Source organism: Clytia hemisphaerica, unplaced genomic scaffold, assembly GCF_902728285.1.
Source record: "Clytia hemisphaerica strain Z4C2 unplaced genomic scaffold, Clytia hemisphaerica genome assembly, whole genome shotgun sequence".
NCBI classification, from domain to species: Eukaryota; Metazoa; Cnidaria; class Hydrozoa; order Leptothecata; family Clytiidae; genus Clytia; species Clytia hemisphaerica.
In genome coordinates this window covers 763,380-784,638 of record NW_027103917.1, presented here as the reverse complement: position 1 = coordinate 784,638, position 21,259 = coordinate 763,380, and the positions used below count along the sequence as shown (strand labels likewise).

Below are 21,259 nucleotides of genomic sequence, written 5' to 3'. Positions count from 1 at the left end.
AAAAATCTTTGAATAAATGAAGAAGTTTTAAAATTTCAAATATATCTTCATTTTGAAGAATTGGTGCAAAAAAGTGAAGCATGGAAAAGTTTCATTTTTTATTGCTTTAAGGTTACAGATAGGGCTTCTTTGAAGAAAATCTTTTTTTTACATCAAAAAATTTTTTGTAAAAGATTCAAAATTTTACGGACCATCGAATGATGCATCTCCCTAAACCTAAAAGTGTATCAAAATTGCAAAAAAAGCTAAAAACATTATCGATGTATAATCCCTATTGATTGAGCCTTTTATTCGAATTGTAAAAGAAAACTGTAAAGGGAAGTTTAAAGCGACGCTTCTTTCGATATCCCTATTATAAAGTATTACAATGGAATAATGGTCTTTTTACTTTTTAATAAAAGAGGGGGGAATTTTTCGGTAAAGATAACAATTTCTTCAAAAATCCAGTGTACATACCAACTTTGAAAGGTTACTCTACAAGATCTGGTTGGTCGATATTTCTGAAACCTACGTCATTCTATTCAGAAAAGGTTGAATAGCAATACCGTGCCTCCGATTGTTGATTCAAGGTTTTGTTGTTGAGAAAACTCGCTTTAAACGTGAAAAACCTGTTTTTTAACATCGCATAACATGAAAAGTTAAATATCTTTTGAATGGGGCGTGTAAATGATAAAGCGGAGCACGGTTTTGTAGGGGAGAACAAAAGGTTTCATTGAAAAATATTCAGTAGATTTTGAAGAGTAACTCTTCAAAGTTCAAAGTTCGTCTTTTGAAATCGGGTCATAATTCCAAATTAGAAAAATATGTCGAAAAAGTAATTACATATTTAGAAAACCATTGAATTGCACTTTAACCACTCCAGTCCAATTTCATCAAAGAAAGGATGCTAAAAAATTAATGATACTTTTTAAAAATAATCAAATTGACCTATCTGTAACCTTAATTGAAACAGGGGATTTGGAAAATTTTCTATATTTAGTTTTGGTTTTAGGTTTGTGCAAGAAAACCCCTGTAACTATGGACAAGCACCCGGTGTTGCTAAGATGTTTGCTTGAAATCGAAAATGAAACCACTGAGAGAATAAGAGTAAAATTGGCCTACACTCCAAATCCTGTAATCTTGATATAAGAATTTAATTAAGTCTATATTACAGACTGTCTTGAAGAGAGTTCATTCGAGCACTGTTTTTAAAATAGATCCCATAACCACAGAAAACCCTATTTCCACGAAACCCTTAAAAATTGGCTGGGGTTATTGAAGAAATTAATGATTTTTGAACGAAGTAATCAATTGGTTTGAACGAAGTTATTGAAAGTACTCAATAACAATAACAATCAAAGTAAAAACGTATATTTAAAAGTTAAAGTAGCTAAATAGTTATTGAGTCTTCAAAGGGTAGTTTAAGAAAGTGATGGAATACTCACAATTTTTTTTGAAATTCTATATAAATACCCAAAATTTGATTGTTAATCGATAAGTAGTCGTTCGATTACTTCAAGCATTATCAATTACTTCAATAAATCAAATTTATTAATTAGCAATTAGTACCGTCTGGTCTAGCTAATAGATTTTTCTACTAAAAGATGTAGCCGTTGCCTCTAGAAACAAATTGATTGATCCCTGTAGCTACAGGGAGCAAGTAATTGATCTACGCTGTAGTAATTAATTCAAGCAAAAGACTGCCATCTTCTCCTAAAAAACCCTAAAATCTCCGCCAACAGCTCTAACTTGGGACTATCTGACAAAACATTGGAGGGCAATTCGATCATCATTTCACCGAATCTCGAAAGTCATTTAATCAACATAATCGCAAATTATAGATAGCAAATAATATGAATACGCTACTCTCACCAGGCAGGCTTTCACACTGCAAAAGGAACAAAATAATCTTTGCAACAAGAAGAAACGAAAAATTGTGAGATCTGTCAACACTCGTTAACTTTGACATTTTTGCGTACACTGGAAAAAGCGTCTCTAGAGAAAAACAGCATGAAACAAATAATGACATTCAAGATGTGAGCCAGCTAGTTTAGTGATAAACCTATTTTCTTCTTTATGATTTTGGTTGGCGAAAACGTTTAGAACATCCCAGACTCAAAAATTGCAAGAAAATGAATTGGCGAATCAGAAGCTTCTCTATTATTTATTAACTGTATATAATAATTATTCGTAAAACATCCCTTTAAAAATGGCGCTTTTTGCATAAAATTGAATGTTATATCAGTTTAAGTGAAAAAGATTCTTTTGGCTTTGGGCAATGAAGTAATGGTGAAAAATAGACGCGACTATTTATATTTCGTCAGAAATCAAGGTTTTTATCGATTTTCGGCTAAATAGCCTATATAAAATAGTCTAAATAGCCTATGATAGGCTAATTTGAAGGTGTTCTTGACTGTTAGTTCTCAAGGTTGGCTTGGCTCAAATTATTTCATCTATGGCTCAAATTTTAGGCAATTTCTCATAGTTTTTGAGAACATTAATTTCATTTAAAAGCGCCGGGTTATTTTTCCATGAATCCGTTTATGCTTAAGAAGTTTTGCAGCGCATTTTTTGCTTGATAGAGTCAGGTAAACGATATAGCACTTTCGCAGCATTAATCTTTGATACGTATTTTGGCGGGACGCTAGTGTGACTAACTGACAAAATGTTACAGGTTTATAAATCGATATTCTGTTGAAATTTCTAAGCGTCATAGGCTGACCCCCCCCACCCCCTCGCGTCACAATGACGTTAGTTGCAGGAAACATCAATATCCAGGCGGTGTCAATCGAACTGTTTAAATCGATCATGGTTTCTGCCTACTTTTTCAGTCACCCCTTAAAATGCAATTTTGCCCTTAAAGCTAACTCTCCCCTTAAATCGAACAGAAATTACCAGTACCCCTTGTTAGAATGTCCCCCCTTCAAATAAAAAATAAAGGAGTCCCCCCTCAGATTTTTATCTTCAGAGTTTGACAATAACAAAGTACAACGATTGGTTTGATCTCAATGCAATCAACATTATAATGGGTCCATAATGATATCCAACTAAATAAACTTCAATAAATAAAAAGAAATAATAAATTGGAAATAAATTGATTGGTTTTATTCATCGTCGTCGCAAACGCCGGTTAACGGTTTTGCTTGCACGTCAAAAGCCTTTAAAATACTATAATGTCGGTTAATTCCTGACATTGTTTCGGCTTAAAATGCCGAATACAATAATAAAAATTATACTTCTAAACTTTCTACATTAGTCAAAATTTTGTGTCTGTAAGCCTCGACGATATGTCTTTTTAAGATAACGGAAGTTTGTGTTCAATGAAATGCCATAGTGACCCTGTCAAAATCATCAAGGGTACCCGTCGTTGCAGACCCCCAAAGGTGTCTGAGGTGGTGAGAGGGTTGTTTCTAGGAAAGAAAAAGCCTTAGTTGTGAAGGAGAGGCTCGCGCTTTGCGATTGAGCACTGAAGGTTTACCCGTTTGTTGGCTTCACATGCGGACAGCTTAAGACCGGCGCATATGCAATGCAACCAACATTGAAACTTTTTTAAATAATGTTAGACGAAGTTTAATCATCGAACAACAATGTTGGATTTTGTTGCGTGTGTTGATATAAGATAATTCGAAATCGTGCAACAAAAATGCCACACCTTTTTATTTGAAACTTTGTGACGTCGCAGTACTTTTTCATGAAATTGACGTCAGAACTTTTTTCGTTTACAAATAGCAGTGTAGAGTCTTCTCTAATCCGAGTTTTCTACGCTTGTCAAACTTAGCGCGAGACTTTTTGTATCGAAGGTGGATAGGTTTTCCAGCCGTGGCGTTCAAATTTTAGAAACCTTAACATATGTTACTGGGCTAGCGTTACAGACATTTTTCATAAACTCATTTAGTAGTTGGAAATAAACCAATCAAAAGATGCAGTATCTGGTATAACAGTTGATTTTTGCTCATATGTTAGGCCTTGCAAATTATCTTTATTATTAGATTGGAACTGGGAATGTCTTCTGATTGTAGTCCTAGTTTAAGTTACGTCAAGCAAAAGGTCTTACCAAATAGAAAATTTAGGCAGTAAAACACAAGTAAGATTTCATCCTTATGACAATGATTTTGGATGTGACAAAACTTGCCTCTGCTGCAAATTTCAAAGAGCATTAATGTCAAAGATTATTGATGTCGACCAACTATTTAAAGAAAATCTTTGTTCCCTTGAGCAAACAATTTTTTACAATAGAGAGAGCGGTAAGAGAGGATGCAGATTCATGGGCCATTTTGAGTGGGGGGGGAAAAGATTTTGGAAAATATATCGCCCACCATGGTTGGGCGCCAAGAAAAGTTTTCACTTTTTACACCCTCAAAACACCTTAAAACGTTATCTAATTAGGGAGAATAATAGTTTTTATGGTTTTATTTGGTCTGTTAAAAGTTGTTCTAATGTACATAAGTTTCAATTTAGCATGGTCTGAAAACAAATGGGCATGAAATTGTGAGCACGAAAACGGGAAAGAAGATATTATTAGATAAAGAAAATTATTATATTATCAATAAAACCAAAGACATAACATAAATGAAAATTCAATCAACAATTTCCAAATTTTAGTCCCCCCTTTGTTCTTGTTTTAATAGATTCTTGCAGCCCTTGATAAAGGATCCCCCTTATTTTAAAAAAATTACTTGTAAAAATCCCCCCTTTTTTAAAAGGCAATTTTTTTGCTCCCCCCTTATTTTAAGGGGGGCAGAAACCATGTCGACTTATACCTTGACGCAGAATTTTTTATTTATATTCCGAGGGTGTATTGGCGACCGCCCACGGGCCGTTCTCGCGTGCCATCCTATATGTATCCCATCGGATGGGACAAGCTGGAGCTTTTATATACAGGCTCTTTGGTCGTTAATTTGTAAAAAAAAAAGATTTTAATTTCTATTATTTTCTTTAAAGAAAAGTGTCATTTCTATTATTTCAAATGAGCAATAATGAGTGAAGCATACGGTGCCTGTGTTTTGATTAAAGGGGGGGGTTTCAGGGGGTACCCGATTCCGCAATTCCACTAATATTTTCTCCAATTTCCGTCAAACCGCCTTAAAAATTGAACCAAAATTCCGTCACTGAAAATTCCTTTGAAATTCAATATTTTTGTCGAAAATTCCGCAAATTTTGAATATCTTTTACCAATTCCGAAATTCCGCAAATTTTTTTTGCTAAATTCCCTTTTTCCGCACTAAAATTGTCTAATTTTCCGTCTCCGTCAGAGAATCCAATCTCCGTAATTCCGTCAAAATTTTCGCCAAATTCCGCCACTCCGTACGAAAAAAGGGCCGATTCCGCTCCTCCGCCAACCATGAAAGGGCCAAATTGAAAAGTCCCGTTTCTGTCACGGAAGGAAATCAGAGCCTTTTTTGGTCTATTTTTGAAAAATGGTAAACTTAATGAAAATAGTATTAGTCCTGAATTAAAGCCTTCATAGTACTACTACTTCCAAACCAAAATAAATTTCATAAAAGTTTTTCCTCGTTGAATAATTGAACTTTGAAGGTTCCGTCACGGAAGGAATGCAGCAAAGACATTAAAAAAGACCAAAGTATGCTGATTCAGATTCCTGTGAATTTGAAGAGAATTTTAAAACCAAAATACCACCAGAAGAAACTTATGTCTATCTGCTTGTCATTGAAAAAAGAACTGAGTCAAAAAAATTAATTTCGATGGCTACAGGCCTTTGCAACTGAGAAAGGTCAGTGTCACGGAAGGACACCGTCACGGAAGGAAAAAATTCCTATTTTTCAAAATCAACAATAGCGTATGAAATGTTGACTGAAACTACTGGAGTGACACATCATATCATGAATCATACCCATTTTTACTATTCAGTTCATTTCAAAACCTTGGAACTGTCTTTTTATTGTTCAACCATAATGGTGATGATAATTAGGAAATTTTACAGGAAAGATTATATTTTTTAAGCAAAAAACGTAAAAACGCGACCTTGAAAGCGAGTAAGCTACTTCCAAAGGCTCTAATTAGCATATTTCCATGGTGCTGAAGCGATCTAGAGTGTTTAGAACCGGCTGGGAACAGTAGTTTTGCCGGAAAACCGGTTTTTAGGCCTCCAGAGCCGCCTGGGCTTAAGCTGTAAGCTTACAGCTTTGTAACTGGACCCTTAGTTAAGCTTATTCTAAGCTCCATACAGGGCTGAGCTGGTTCCTAATGGTCATAAACCTCGTAGGACACTCCTCTGCAATGGATTAGACCCATTGAAGTCCAGCGAAGTGGGCAGAACCGACGAATCTTCACTAAAATAGCTTAACAACGCTTTAAAAAAGCTCTATTTCAGCGTTTTTGAGGCTTTTTTAAGCAAAAAGCGTAAAAACGCGACCTTGCAATCAAGTGAGCTACTTCCAAAGGCTCTAATTAGCATATTTCCATGGTGTTGAAGCGATTTCGAGGGTTTGGAACTGGCTGGGAACAGTAGTTTTGCCAGAAAACCGGTTTTTAGGCCTCCAGAGCCGCTGTAAGCTTACAGCGCTGTACTGGAGCCTTAGTTAAGCTTATTCTGAGCTCCATACAGGGCTGAGCTGGTTCCCAATGGTTCTAAACCTCGTAGGACACTCTCCTGAAATAGATTAGACTCATTGAAGTCCAAGATTTCTAAAAATAACAAGGTATTTTGAATCCGTCACGGAAGGACAAGGTGAAAGTGTTACGGAAGGACAATAATTTCAGACCTTGTAAGTGAATGTGAAGGAGGTTGCTTTGGAATCCAATTTCATTTTTTGTTAGGGGGTACCAATAGTTAGAACTTGCAATAATATCAAGAATAGTGTACTTGCACAAAACTGGTGAAAAAACTTTTTGTCTTGAAATTGTCACGGAAGGAATTCGATATATGAAAAAAGTTTCTGCTTGCAGTACTTTTTTGTTGTTTGACTTATTTCAAAATGAATAAACCTATTAAACTAACTAGGGTATGTACTTGTTTTAAAACACATTTCATTTTTGATTAATCATTTTATTTTTCAAAAGAAGGTCCATTATATTTTAACACTTGTCCTTCCGTGACAAACCTCACTAGTTGTGTTTCGATATAATCACCTGGTTACAGAGTCTAAAAGTGCGACTCGGTTGATTTAAAAGTTGAAATTGGAAAATTTAAGGGTTATATTAAAAAAAAATCACAGTTACTTATTTTGTTTGTAAGATTTTTGATTTTGTGTTTTGGTTGACCACTTTTCAATTTGGCCCAAAACCCCCCCCCCCATCAAACAACCTTGTAATTTTCTGAAAGGTAAAGAAAAGTAGAATCAATCACGACCCTGCCGGTGCACCCGACAGTCGGGTGCTGTCGGGTGTTTTGTCGGGTGCTGAAATTTCTAAATTTGCGAAAACACCCGACAATTAGTGCACCCGACAGTCGGGTGCTTAAATTCTTAACTTAGTGAGAACACCCGACGATCAACACCCGACACCACCTTATTTATATTTGGCGGCTTTAACGCCCGATACTGTTTACCGCCATCTTCGCCGATGCCGTGGTGGGCGTCAGTCAAATTATATGTACCTCATCGGCCCTTATAGGCGCTATTTTTTCGTCACTGCTGGCGTAAAAAGGCCGGCGTAAATCGGATCAGCGATCGGAACTATCTGGGTTTTTTTAGGAGTTGGGTTGACTTTAGCAGACGATTTATGATTCTGATGGAGCTCTCTTATCCATGAAGCAATTGTATCGCGTCCATCAAAGTAAAGTTAAATAGTGCGAATGCATGTGACTCTGGGAACTAGTTTGGGCGCAACTTCGTCCCGTGTACCCTAGGTTTTTTTACGTTACTGATCGATAGAAACGCCATTTACCTGACATTAACCCTTTACCCTCGGGAGCCAACCTCTCATGTCAACTAAATATCTATCATTATTCTTTTTATTTAGAGTCACAAACAGAGAATGAATCAAATAGCGAAACAGGTAATCAATTAGATATTTACATTTTAGTGTGGTGAACTGTAATTAGCCGTTATCGTAAAAGATTTGGCGTGTCTTTCTTTCGATTCTGTACTTTGATCATATCAATGTTTCGATATTCTTAAATTCCAGCCTGCACTCGATGGTCAATCTATTTCTCCGTGTTTAGGTTTGAGGCATGACATTCCGCTCGCTTTTTTCTCTTTTCTTTTTTTCGTTTTAGTCATACATTCTGATGACAAAACACGCTGACGTGTTGGTTTATCCAGGTAAGACGTATATTACCTTTAATATCATAATATAAATGGCTCAATCTCATCTGATATTTAGTTTCATGATGACGTAATTTCTATGGCGTTCTAAATGGTCTGTGTAGATACGTGATTCTGCATTAAAAGCTAGTTGTAAGTTTACTAACGACGTACGTAAGTGCGTGGAGAGAGGAATGACTTTTTTCAAATTGGTTAATCTAAGGATACTTTTAAGAATATTTTATCGGGCTTTTATAATCTCAGACATAATGGATACTAAAGCTGTGGATAGACAAGAGATTTAAAATAGAGGGCGGTAGTCTATTAGTTAATCTTTCTACTTTCTATTTCCTTCAGGAAGAAAACAGAGGAAATGCATTGTTCGATCTATTGATGATCAAATGGCTTTATAATTTATAATTTTACATATTTTTAATTGTATGTATTTCAAAGATTGTTTGTAAGACCATGTTCAGACGTTACGGTTCCGTATTGTTCCGAAAAGAAACGGTTCTGTGTGAACGTGTGAACGCCAAAATTTGAAGACGTTACATACAAAGCAAAACAGATCGAAACGGTTGTTTTGTTCCACTATTTTCATCGGAACGGAACTGCTCCGTTTTCTTGCTCCGAAACGTTTTGAAACCAATATGAACACTCTCGATCCGTAACGGAAACTATACCGGAACGATATGACATGAAACTGTAACGTCTGAACTGGTTTGAACATGGTCTAAATTATTGTTAATCAATAAAAAAAGGTTGTCCCAGTTTCTTCTTTTGAGCAACACGTACGTTGTCCCCAGCCATCTAAACATTTTGTATGTACGCAATGGTTACTTGTACAAGAATGGTGGTGGTACACTAAATAGATTGAACAAAAAATTCGGCATATAGTGTGTCGTTACAAAACGAAAACCCAGGTTACTCACTCAGCTCAGACAAATTGAACGTTACTTAAAAATTTAAAGACACACGACTTTCAGGTAGGTAAAAGTGGGAAAACCTACCTAGATAACTTTAATACCCCAGAGCAGAATAGTTTTCTACTGGGCACTTTGAAAGCCTACCTTAGTGAAGTTTGCGTTGATAATGACTCATTGATGAAACATCTCTATTTGTCTTCGTCGTTTCGTCGTTTTACCGTCGTTTATCACCCATAAATAAAAAGAAAAGAAAAGCGTTAATCCGTTAACTTCTCCCAAGAACATCAAAGCTCAAGAACCGGAACTCACATTGTTTGACCCACCAAAGAATTGGTTTGACGAGAAAGGTCGGTCTCCACACTTGCATGCGTTTCTCGATCGCACTTTTTCGAGTGCGCGTTACATTTTTATGTATGACGTAATCTTTTTTCCAAGCCAAAAGGATTGAAGCCAAAAAATATGCGATCGCAGCGCGCAGAAGTGGAGACTGGCCTGGAGAGAGTAATTAGAGTATTTCGTCGAAAATGCCGCGCACCCAACTACAGGCGGGGCGTCGGGCGGTAGCAAAAAGAACCCGTTTTTCCGCCCTCGGGAAATCGCCACCCGCCCGTTACATGTCGGGTGTTGTTAAGAGCGCCCAAGATGTAGCACCCGACAAAGTGCACCCGACGGTCGGGTGTTGAAATTTCTAACTTCGAACACCCGACAACAGCACCCGACTGTCGGGTGCACCGGCAGGGTCGTAATCAATCCGACACAAATCGAACCACATCAAACTTTCATCGAACCACATCGAACTTTCATCGAACCACATCGAACTTAGATCGAACTCATCGAACATCAATCGAACTTCATCGAACAAAGAACACTCATCTAACTAAATCGAACTTATCAAGAAATTTTTGTAAAGTTTGATAGACCTTTTCGCCTTTGCGTCCGCCATATTGAATTGTATGCAAAAATTATGGTTGCCGAATTGCCGTGGTGAAATTCCCTTAGAAAGTATGCAAAACATATGCAAAAAGAAAGTATTAAATAAAAACTTACATGCATAATTGGCATTATATTAAAGTGTAATCTTGTAGAAGAAAGATTAAATTTGCTTCTCTTGAAAACTAAAAACAATTATATCACTCATCTCTTAGAACAAGCACTTCAAAAGACCATAACATTAGACAGAATCTCAAACTGAAAAATCACCCGCGAAGGTAAAAACAATCCTTATTCGGCTGACGGCAAATTATTCTCCTGGGAATATAGTCGCGCGGCTGTAACCTGATAACAACCTCGTCCCCGTGTATCCCAGGCTTTATTTATGTTACTGATTGACGCCAGAGAATACCCTGGTGTTGGCAAAAAAGTGTATTACACCAAAGTTCCAACTTCTCTAGATCAAAAGCTATGGGCCTATTTGTGGTAAAATCTGATGGAAAACAGGGAATTTCCCCACAATCTGCATTAATTTATGCAAAATTAAACACCTTTTTGACCACAAATAGGCCCATAACTTTTGATCTAGAGAATTGGGACTTTGGTGTAATACACTTTTTTGCTCAGTTTGAAGAGCTCTATCATGTGATATAGGTCTTTTTTTAATTTGAAGACCCCCCAAAAATCATGAATTTCCAGGCCTTGCAATTTTGCCTGGAAACGCAAAAAATCGCCATTTACTCGTTACTTGCACGATAATATTGTGGAAACTTTTTGATTTTGGAATCTACATATACTAATTCGAGAGTTTCCATCGAAAAAAGTGGAATCTAAGAGGTGTATCACGAAAATCATTTTCTAGCCACTTTTTTCGACCTCAGCCGCGCGACTAATAGAGCCGCCAAATGATCAAATCAAAACATTGATAAAGTGTGACGTCATAATTACTGCTTTCAGTTTGCGTGTTTTGAAAGTTTGATGTGTGTACTCCGTCTTCGTGGAATTTCTTAATGGCATGAAAACAGAATATGCAATGTCTTTAAGAACAAATTCCTAAAAGGCTTTTGTTGTTCTGTAAATATTTCCTTTTGGATTAAGAAATTCCATCTTTTATTGTTCTAATGATTATAATATTTATTTATAAGATGCTTTGTTGTCTTTTTAATCTTTGTGTAAACTTGCATATGTTTTGCATACATTCCAACTAAATCCAACCACGGCATTTTCGTTCCTGTATTTTTGCATACAATTCAATATGGCGGACGCAAAGGCGAAAAGGTCTGTTTGATAATGAAAACTGGAAAATACAATACTTTTGCTCTTACAAACCACTCAAAACACATGGTTTTTAGATGGGTATATTTTATTGAGACCATCTGGTGAAAATTTCATAGAAATCCAGCAAACTAATCAGATTTTATGGTAGTGATCTGACCCGTGACTGTTTTTTAAAAATGAATGACATATACGTGAAGTAAAAGTCTATTCTCCATTAAAAGTGAAAAAGTTTCCACTCTTTTTTCTGACTATAAAGCTAAATAGTCTAAGTATAATAGTAGCAAAAAATACCTTCATACCAGCCAGCCAACTTCAATTTCAATTTCAATAGACCTTTTTTCAAAGAGGCCACCCTGTTGAATAATTATGTAGTCCAGCAGAAAAACAATGATAAAACCATGCATAATTATTACAATATACATGATACAGTAATTATGCATGGCTCTATCATTGTTTTTATGGCTGGACTACATAATTATTCAACAGGACGTCCTCTTTGAAAAAAGGTCTATTTCCACTGCTCAATCGGGTTTAACCGTAGCATACTAAGACCACGGAGTATATAGTATATAGGTTTAAAGGGCAATCTCCATTAACCCGACCTCGACCTCGACCCTGACCCTTGAAAAAGGCCGACCCTCGACTATGGAACGCCGTAGCTGCCTTATGTGATAAAATGTTCGATTATGCGATAAAGCATTCGATAAATCATTCGAGTATGCAATAAATCATTCGATAAATCATTCGATGCGATAAATCATTCGATAAATCATTTGATTATGCGATAAATCATTCGATAAATCATTCGATGCGATAAATCATTCGATAAATCATTCGATTATGCGATAAATCATTCGATAAATCATTCGATGCGATAAAATATGCGATAAAATTTTCGATTATGCGAAAATTCATTCGATAAAAAATTCGATGCGATAAATTATTCGATAAAAAATTAGATGCGATAAATCATTCGATGCGATAAATCATTCGATAATGATAAAAATTTCGATTATGCGATAATTCATTCGATAAAAAATTCGATGCGATAAATTATTCGATAAAAAGTTCGATACGATAAATCATTCGACAAAAAATTCGATGTGATAAACCATTCGATAAATTATTCGATGAATTATCCGATCGGCCCTTACCCGATAATTATACTTTTGGTGGAAGCGGCGCATCTTTCAAAACGCAAAACGCAACCCCACGTGTGTTTGAGGGGGGGGCGGGGGGATATGAAGAATTCTTGAAAACGTCGACCATTTTGCTGGCAGTTGGTGTTCAACTTTTTAGTAATTTAAGTAAGTAATTAATGGATTAAATTACGCTATGTCAGTGACTTTAGTGTGTACCAGTTCTTTTAATTTTTAGGGGAAAGTCAGGTATCTTTTGCTTTATACATTACAGTTGACAGTAAAGGCCAAAAAGGGATGATATAGACCATATAGAATTACAGTTGACAGTAAAGGCCAAAAAGGGATGATATAGGCCATATAGAACGGTTAGTGTAAAACGCAGGTCACAGGTCACAGGTCGCAGGTCACAGGTCACAGGTCAACAAAGTGCAGACCGGAAAAAAATAAGATCATAACATATACATAACATAACATCAATACATAGCGCATTAAATTACAAAAAAGTATAATATGCTATTTAGATATTATAAAATGACAATTGAATAGAATAACAACCTATTTTGACATAGTGACACTTACTTACTAAAATATTGACAGAATCATAAAATATGATGCAAGAACAGACAAAAAAACGAAAAATATTTATAATACAGAATGTGATGTAGATAGTGTGAATGGATATAAAACGGCACCAATCAGAAGCTTGTGAGGTCCCTAAGAGAGTGGTTTTAGAAGGATGAAACTAATTAATTATTCAATTGTCATTTTAATGACTTAATGACAATTTTTGACAAGAATATTGACAAAATTACAAAATATCATGTCTTACAAGAGAAAAACACCAAAAATATTCAGCATGCCGAATGTGATGATAACCAATATGGCTGGATATAAAATTACACCAATCAGGTAGTTTTAGAGCGATGTAACCATCATATAACATTACAAACATTACAATATGTAATATACCTGTTATACATATAATATGGTTTTAAATATTTTCTGGTCTGCGTTATACACGGCGCAAACTGCGAAAAATCGATAAAAGCACATGGTTAAATTTTGATGTTTGAAATGGTTTTATATGGATGAAACTGCTTGAGAATTATGTTTTTGATAATTCTTTGTGTTTTCCAAACATTTTCCTCTGCAATGACATTGATTAGAGTTAACCTGTCATCACTGACCTGTGACCTGCGACCTGTGACCTGTGACCTGCGTTTTACACTAACCGCCATATAGAATATAGCAAAATCGAAATCTAGGAGGATTTTTTCTTTGGTATATATTCTAACTATTTTCTAAATTTGAAATCTCTAAAAATGGGACAAGCTGGAATTTTTACAAGCTCTTCTTTGATTTGGTTGGTCGTTTAAACCTGTAATAAAACAATTTTGTTATTTTCTCTAGAACGCGTCATCTCTATTATATAATTTTTTTAAATGATCATGAATTAGCCCGGAGGGGAGTACTTAGGCAAAAACGGGTGAGGACCTCGTGGGTCGGTTTTTTCAGAGAGAGATAGATCAATCAAATCTGTTAGTTCTATTTTTTCCGGGACACCCTGTTTTTTTTGCCATAATCTGCCCTAATCAGCAGCACCCCCAGAAAATCTACTTTTCGATCGATGATTTCACCCTTCCGGAGCGCCGTTTCCACCAAAAGTATAAATATCAGGTAAGGGCCGATTGGATAATTCATCGAATAATTTATCGAATGGTTTATGGCATCGAATTTTTTATCGAAAAATTTATCGCATCGAATTTTTTATCGAATGAATTATCGCATAATCGAAATTTTTATCGCATGATTTATCGCATCGAATGATTTATCGCATCGAATTTTTTATCGAATAATTTATCGCATCGAATTTTTTATCGAATGAATTATCGCATAATCGAAATTTTTATCGCATGATTTATCGCACCGAATTTTTTATCGAATGATTTATCGAATGATTTATTGCATAATCGAAAATTTATCGCATATTTTATCGCATCGAATTTTTTATCGAATGATTTATCGCATAATCGAAAATTTTATCACATATTTTATCGCATCGAAAGATTTATCGAATGATTTATCGCATAATCGAATGATTTATCAAATGATTTATCGCATCGAATGATTTATCGAATGATTTATCACATAATCAAATGATTTATCGAATGATTTATCGCATCGAATGATTTATCGAATGATTTATCGCATAATCGAATGTTTTATCGAATGTTTTATCGCATAATCGAACATTTTATCACATAAGGCAGCTACGGCGTTCCATACTCGACCCTTGGAAAAAAGCCGACCCTCGACCAAAATACAATAAAAAGCCGACCCTGGGTAAAAAAATGCTTTAGCGACTTTTATAAGATTTTTTTTGGATGAATATTCCAAAAACTGATCATTAGAACACTTAGAGAATACTTCAAGAATAGTCGTCGGTGGGGGGGGGGGGAGGAGGATGAGAATATTCTTCACCAACCTCGTGCCCGTGTATCCCAGGCTTTATTTACACTACTGATGGACGCGCCATCATATAGTTAAAGCATAAAAAAGCTGATGATGCGCAGGGAACGAGGTTGATTCTTCACAAGACCCCCCCCCCCGGGCATCATATTATTGACCAACATGTGTGATCAGCCTCGTATCCATATATCCCAGGCTTAATATTTACGTTTTACGTTGATGCACGAGAGATATTATAATTTATATTATCTTCCACTCACGCAGTAAATAAAACATCAAAAAGCAGATAATACGACCCGCCGGGTGGGGGGGGGGAGCGACGAGGTTGACGATTCATTAAATATTTCCCGTTTTCCAAAAGGGAAATATTTATTAAAACGGGCTTTCTCCATAATTTCCCGTGTCAAAACGCCTTCCGTACGCCCTGACTGACGCCCGTTTTTAATTTCACAGCAAAAAATGCACCCAGTGAAGTATAAGTAATGTATCATGATTCGAGTCGACTGATAAACTATATATATAATATATGTTACAAGTTCCTTACGGATTCTCAAGCCCGGTTATAATAAAACAATTACATGTTAGTAGCAGACCCGACTGGCTTGTTATGTAGCAGGTTGAAACACGAGTTTTTGCTAGAAAGATGCAGTTTGTTTTCACCAAGTTAAATCTTTAAAATAAATCAAACTATGTGGGTTTCTTTACTTCCAAACAACCTACCAATAGTTTTGGAACACTCCATAATAAAGGAAAATGGCTGTTCTTGTGGATTGACTTTCTGGTTACCCCATATAAACACGATGTGACATGAAAGTGAAGAGACATGATTTGTTGGTTATTGTTTGATTTCTTGACTTGTATATCTCATGGCAAATGGGATAGCAAATGACTTTTCATGTATTGATTGGCTCTACATATGATACCTCTAACTTTGAACACCTCCAGAATGTTGAAAAAAGCATTTTATGAGATAAGTTTCGATTGTAATTTTCATAGAAATTTTTAAGCGACAGATTTGACTTGGCGTCAGTTTTGTTTGGTTGATAAATCTTTAGCTTCACCATGACCGTGGGATGATTTTCAATAAACTTTTGTTGTTATACACAGTCACTCTTACACATGATGACTCCAGCCATGATTGGTATCAGACAGTCAGAATGTTGGAAAAAAAAAACATTTTACCAGAAATTGTTGATAGAAATTATATTGACTTATTTTTACAATTTTGGTGGTGTGGGTTTTGTTGGTTGATAACGTTTACACCGTCACCGTGGGATCCTGTTACGGTATATTGATTGTTGTTTGTTGGAATACACCGTTTAACAGTCTCGCCATCTCCACCGTAGAGGCGGTAGGTAAAAATGCTCACTTTAGTACTGTGGCTGGAAGGTTAGAGAAATGTAAACATTGCCATTTTTTTTTCCTTCCTTTTTAAAGAGAATGTTTTAGATGTTTGAACATGATATTAATGACAATTTTATGTATCTCTCCTGAAAATTTCACAAAAATTCATCAAGAGGAAAAGAAGTTATGATTAAAAGGAGTTCTTTACCTACCATTTCTCTGCTGGGTTTTCTTACGAGAACTGGATGTTTACCTACCATTTTTTACGGGGGAGAGTGAAGTTTCTTGTGGTTACCAAAATCAAAACAATAGAAAATTGTTCATACGCGTGCGCAACCGACACCTGATACCTACTGAATTTTTAAAATATGCATGATACAGTAATTATGCATGGCTGTGTCATTGTTATGCTGGAGTACATAATTATTCAGTCTACTGTTTACAAGCTATTTAAATGCTTTAAAACTTAGAGACACATTGTTTTCTTTGTTGGAAAGATAGATTTTTACTTTGTCGTAATGTAAATTTATTGTAAAGTTTTAGTTTTTGAGTTTAGTTCATCTGCAGTAATATTTTTTCAGTAATCCTTAAATCTTGTGAATAATTAAAGATAGATTTTTACTTTGTCGTAATGTAAATTTATTGTAAAGTTTTAGTTTTTGAGTTTAGTTCGTCTGCAGTAATATTTTTTCAGTAATCCTTAAATCTTGTGAATAAAGTAACATTTAACCAGACTTATTGCCCTCATTATATTCAAATTTGTATTTTTTTTAGGACTGATAAGTACATATTTTCAAACACCAAATCAAAGCAAACAACATGCCAGTTCTTTCTGGACAAATATATATGTATACTTTATTATGTGTGCTTTTTTGTATATGTCAACATTTTTAAGGAAATATTTAGTCGCATTTTTGCGAATCTTGTTATTCTTATAAAAAAGCGTGTGTGTCCCATTCCACCCCCTGCTTGTCTGCTCAACTTTTATATTAAAAAAACACTGCCAAAAAAACTGTCTTTTTTACCCAGGGTCGGATTTTTATTGTATTTTGGTCGAGGGTCGGCTTAGGCTGCTGGCATCCACTAACGGATTCGTGCTCCTTATAGAGGATGCTTAATAAGCTATATTTCCTTTGTCCAGAGATTTGCCGCCTTTAGCCAATATACGGCTAAAGACATTTTTAGCTGGCGAGTGTCTACAAATATAACATTACGTAATGTTTAAGTTTTCTGTGAGGCACCAAATCATAGATTGGAAAATATATTTGAATTTCGAAAAAAAAGTAGGTGGAAGGAAGTTTGCTTGTTTTTCGTCCTCCTTTCTTGTTTAATGTGGAGATTTTGTAAAAGATGAGAAATTAGATTTATTGAATTTAAGTGCCCTGATGTATCTTCTGTGTGCACCAACAAAATTTTGCTTCATGAAACTACATTTTGATGCTTGAATTTAGACTTGTATGGGTGTATAATTTTTACCACACTGGATTCGTTGATCACTTTGGCTCCAGATAATTGTTTTGTCAGTTCTACAGATATGTTGCAGATTATTTCAAGGTATTCTAGTTATGTATATACAGTACATTTTGGGGGTCATATTGAATATTTCTGACATTACTTTTTTATGATTCTACAAAAGGGAGTGTTGTTGTTCCTTCAACAAGGGCCTTTAAATGTTAAAACAAACAAAGAACTTTTCTTCAGCTTTGGCATTTCACTTTTTAATACTGTGTGGCCTTTGTATCTTTTCAGGTACTTATCTTCAATTCTTTGAAGAGATTGAAGTGTTTCTGGTTGTTTTCTTTCACTTTTGTGTTCATATTTTGTATTTTTTGAGCTTCGACCGAAGAGCTGATGGAAAAGTTTTGATAAATTTACAGACCAGATATCTTATAAAAGCGAAAGTCAAAAATAAATCTACAGACTGTACATAATGCGCGCATCAGATTGTTTTTTTATCTTTTTTCTGTTTTGTTTTTCTGGTCTGGGATTCGAATTTCAAATGTAAACATTCCATTGAAAACGTTCGATATGATCGTTTTCGCGCGCACATCAACGTTAATCAAATTATTAACTCGCCAAGATTTTCTTTGCGAACCGGAAAGCGGTTGGTAGATCATTAAGCAGACCTATACTACCTGGGGTTTTGTAGAGGTCTGCGATTCAGACTAGGGTCGGCTTTTTTCCAAGGGTCGAGGGTCGGCCTTTTTCAAGGGTCAGGGTCGAGGTCGAGGTCAGGTTAATGGAGATTGCTGGTTTAAAGATAATAACATATTAGACTCGTATTAGGTCGTACTAAGAGGTCGTAGTATGGTTATAGTCACTCACCACACCACCGTCACCAGACGGGTGAAGGCTTCTTCGTAAAAGCGAAAGACATGTATCTATTTTTCGGATCCGGCATGCGGGAATAGTGTCAGGACCTGCAGGCGACCTGGTAGGGTTGGGTATGGGTGTGGTTAGGGTGTGGTTACGTATCAGATTGGCTAGAAATTTGGTTATTATCAGTTAGGGTTAGGGTTGGAGCTCGAAACAAGCACTCTTTTGTGATTTTCTCTAAATATAGTCTGGTCTGCAGTTTGTACAATATAAATAGCCGTCAGAAGCACTCTCTAGGCATGAATCCGTGGCGCAGTGGATAAGGCATTGGGTTTCAAAACATCGGAACTTTGCATTTAGTGGGTTCGAATCCCACCGGTGGCGATCTGTCGGTAAGTCATTCAGTAAGTTAGAAAACATAGAAAATAACTCGCATAGAACCAGAAAGTCAGAAAAACTACGAACAAGAGACTGGAAAGTACAAAATAAGTCCAGATCTGTCTTTCGTCTTTACGAAGAAGCCACGACCCACCAGACGTGAGGCACTTGCACTTAAGGTTCGGCTTTCATTCAAGGTTCAGCTAGTGCATCAGAGTTTAAGATATTTGGGATAGAAATATTCAATCAACGGGTAGACCAACAGCGAACCGGACCGGAGAGTAGTTTGTTTTGGTAAGCCCGATCCTTAAGCTGCGATTCCTAAACAATGGGCCTATCCTATCTGTCCTATACCGGTGTCTTATAATGAGTACTAATTAATTGGTCATTAAGTCCACCACCCCTCGTTTATTCCAGGCTCTATTTACGTTACTTAATTGACACCAGGGTATTATCTAGCGCTATCAGTGTAAGCAGCAAAAGTTGATAATACGCAGGACTGGAACGAGGTTGCGGTCCATTTTTCTAACAGTAAAACGGTAAATTTTTAGATTGATGGCTGCTTATACCCTTAAAAGAATAAAAATTCTTTGAGGGACATTTTATATTGTTGGGAGGAGCCTCTGAAAACTTTTGTATGTAAATATGTCTTAGTACCCCTGTTAAACGAGGACCGGAATTCCCGAGTTATTTTTTCCGAGTTAAAAAAACCGAGTTAAGAAAAAACCGAGTTATGACGTCATTTTTGTAATTTAGTGACGTCATTTTTCATTTTTTAACTCGGGAATTTTTGCTTCCTTTAACTTTCCGAGTTATTTTCCATTTTTTAACTCGGGAATTTTTGCTTCCTTTAACTTTCCGAGTTATTTTTGAAATTTTAACTCGGGAATTTTTGCTTCCCTTATAGCTTTCCGAGTTTTTTTTCTTCTTAAAAAAAACACCAGCTGTTAATCTATTGATCCCATACCAACCAAAATCAAAGACATAACCATCCATTACCAACTAGAAAAACCTTAACCTGTTTTGAATAAAATGAATAATCAACAAACAAGTGAATAATCAAAGAGATAGAAAATATTTTCTATTTTCTATCTCTTTGGAATAATTGAAAAACAAGAACTAAAGTTAAAACCTGCTAGATAAACAAAGTGTAAGCCCTTCAAAAATCTTACAGCATAAATGCTGTGTAAATCTAAAAAAATACAGCAGGTAAGTGATGTGATAAAGCTATTTCAAAATTAATATTTCCTCCCTATTTCATAAAAGAATACTGTAAGTGACATGACAAGATTCTCAGAAAAAGTCCTTCCCCCTTCGCTGTAAAAATTTTGAATGAATCAGCAACGATTCTTGAATCAATCATAAAGACAGTCTTTACAGCTAAAATGCGCTTCAATGAATGAACACCAAATTTTTGTAACGTCTTAAGTAAAATTTTACGTGCATGTGAAAAAAGCTTTATTTAGTAGAAGCAGAAAAGTCACCCTTGGCTTGGCACATCTCTGTGTTATTGAAAAACAATGGAGGGATCGTGTAAGACCCGTTCGGCTCCATAGAAGCCCGGGGGTACTAGAGTTGCAAGCTAACGGGTATGTGCCGCAAAAATCGAGGAAAAAACTGGTTTTTTGGGATTTTGTGACCCTTATTGGAACTTTTGGCTGTTTTTTCAAGCCTTAGGGGGACTGAACTTAGATTTTGTGATTTTTACGACCCTTCGAAGGTCCAAAAAAGGCACCCTTAATGGCCGCACATACCCGTACTTGCCTTAGTACCCCCCCCTCCATAGAACTCATTCACAAAATTCTTCTTCTATTACTTGTGGTTTCGATCAATAGATTAAAGCTGGTGTTTTTTTTTATGAAGAAAAATAACTCGGAAAGCTAAAGGAAGCAAAAATTCCCGAGTTAAAAAAATGGAAAATAACTCGGAAAGCTAAAGGAAGCAAAAATTCCCGAGTTGAAAATTCAAAAATAACTCGGAAAGCTAAAGAAAGAAAAAATTCCCGAGTTAAAAAATGAAAAATAACTCGGAAAGCTAAAGGAAGCAAAAATTCCCGAGTTGAAAATTCAAAAATAACTCGGAAAGCTAAAGAAAGAAAAAATTCCCGAGTTAAAAAATGAAAAATAACTCGGAAAGTTAAAGGAAGCAAAAATGACGTCACAACTCGGGATAACTCGGTTTTTTCTTAACTCGGTTTTTTTAACTCGGAAAAAATAACTCGGGAATTCCAGGCCTCCTGTTAAACGCGACTGTCCTGGCTGACCGCGCAATATTCGAAATTGTTAAATCTTAA

General features: G+C 35.8%; 1 long non-coding RNA gene across 1 annotated transcript; it reads left to right on the top strand.

Moving 5' to 3' along the window:
• Positions 1-7,762: 7,762 nt before the first annotated feature.
• Positions 7,763-9,004, top strand: LOC136809336 (uncharacterized). The gene is made up of 3 exons (XR_010846967.1): positions 7,763-7,935; positions 8,156-8,201; positions 8,541-9,004. It is a non-coding gene; the product is annotated as an uncharacterized lncRNA (long non-coding RNA).
• Positions 9,005-21,259: the final 12,255 nt, after the last annotated feature.